Below are 2,337 nucleotides of genomic sequence, written 5' to 3'. Positions count from 1 at the left end.
GATCTGCTGCTGTGGAATGAAGCAGGTGCATCTTTGATTGGTCTCATGTGGTTGTTTTTACTTGATGACCAATCACAGGTCCAGCTGTGTCAGACTCTCTGTTGAGTTACAAGATTTTATTATTCATTCCTTTCTAGCTTTCTAATGTCTCCTTTCTCTTTCTTTAGTATATAATTTTCTTTTAATATAATATATATTATAAAATAATAAATCAGCTTTCTGAAACATGAAGTCAAGAATTTTGTCTCTTTTCTCATCCTGGGGACCTGCAAACACCACCACACTGATGTTCCCAACCTTTATCCCAGTGTCCCCATCCTGTTTCTAATGTCACCATTCCCATTCCTGCCATGCCGTTCCTGAACTCAATGTCCCTGTTCTGTTGTCCCCATTCCTGGTGTCCCCATTGTACTCTGAGTGCCCCCATCTTAGCCGCTGGTTTCCCATTTCTGGTCCCAGTGTTCTCATTCCCAGTGTCCTCATCCCTGATCCTGGCATCCCCATTCTCTGCTGTTCCCATTCCCAGTCCCCCCTGACCCTGTAGACAAGGACGAAGATTGCCAGCTCCAGCTCTATCTGCTCCTTCAGCCTCAGCTCCTTGGCCAGGTTACATCTGTGCTGCTCCTCCTCCTCCTCCTCTGCCGAAAAGGTTCGGATGGTCTCAATGGCGGCAACAGATTCCTGCACCCCTGTGGCTGTGCGGGCGGATGCTTCCAGCATGGATCGCTGAAGGGCCTGTGGCAGCAACAGGGGATCTCCAACTTTCCCAGATCACCTTCCGGGCCCACCATCCACATCCCATCCCACCACACCCACTGCATCCCCACTATTGCATTCCCGCCATCCCACGCCCTTCTCTCTCACCCTCACCATTCCCATCCATTCTCCTAATCCCACCATCCCCATCCCCACTGTCTCATCCCATACCCACCACCTTATCTCATCCTTCTCTTCTCATCCACACCAGTCCCATCTCGACCATTTTGTTCTATCCTCATGTCAGCACTCCCACCATCTCACTCCCCTGGTCTTTATCCCCTTTCATCCCACCATTTATCATCCTCCTTTCCATTCTCCATCCCATCCCCATCATCCCATTCCCCTTGTCTTCATCCCCTTTCATCCCACCATTTCCACCTCCATCATCCTCCTTTCCATTCTCCATCCCATCCCATCCCATCCCATCCCATCCCATCCCATCCCATCCCATCCCCACCATCCCATCCCATCCCATCCCATCCCATCCCCACCATCCCATTCCCCTAGCCTCCATCCCAGCTCCACCATTCCCACCTTTCTTCAGTCCCCTCCCACTCTTTCCCTCCTACTCCTGACCTGTTTGCGGGTGCTCTGGATGCGGCGGGTGGCGATTCCAAGGGGCACCTCCAGCAGTGCCAGCAGTGCCAGCTCCGGTGCCAGTCCTACCATGAACCCCCCCACCACCAGGGCCATCACCAGGCTCCGCAGCAGCTGGTTGGCTCCACTCGGTGCTGCCCTGCACACCCGTGGCACTTCCATGGAAAACTGAGCCAGGAGCTCAGCTGCAGGGTGGGAAAAGAGGTTGGGATTGTGGTGGGTGAGACCATGATCCCATCATGGATGATCCCATTTGGGATGGGAATGATGTAATGGGGAGCAGTGGGATGGGATGATGGGAATGGCTGTGGAGATGGTCAGGGTGGAATGGGGCAGGACAGGGGAAATGGGATGGTGGGAAAGGAAATGGTGGGATGGGGTGATGGGATGGTGGGAGGCAGCTGGGGATATGCAACAGGGTGGAGGCACGGGAGTGAGAATAATGGGGACAGAACAGTGGCTAGAATGGGAAAGTGGGATGGGGACAGGATGGAACACTGGAGTAGAATGAAGCCAGGAAGATGGCATAGGATGGAATTGGATGGGATGGTGGGAATGGGAATGATGGGGATGGAGTCGTGGGATGGGATAACAGACAGATGGGATGGGATGGGATGGGATGGGATGGGATGGGATGGGATGGGATGGGATGGGATGGGATGGGATGGGATGGGATCAATGGGATGGGATGGTGGGAATGAAATGGGATGGGATCAATGGGATGGGATGGTGGGAATGGGATGGGATGGGATGGGATGGGATGGGATGGGATGGGATGGGATGGGATGGGATGGGATGGGATGGGATCAATGGGATGGGATGGTGGGAATGGGATGGTGGAAATGGGATGGGATGGGATGGGATGGGATGGGATGGGATGGGATGGGATGGGATGGGATGGGATGGGATGGGATGGGATGGGACGGGACGGGACGGGACGGGACGGGACGGGACGGGATGGGATGGGATGGTGGGGATGGG

This window comes from Melospiza melodia, chromosome 17 (assembly GCF_035770615.1).
Source record: "Melospiza melodia melodia isolate bMelMel2 chromosome 17, bMelMel2.pri, whole genome shotgun sequence".
Taxonomy (NCBI): Eukaryota; Metazoa; Chordata; class Aves; order Passeriformes; family Passerellidae; genus Melospiza; species Melospiza melodia.
The sequence above is the reverse complement of the archived record's forward strand: the minus strand, read 5'-3'. Positions refer to the sequence as shown.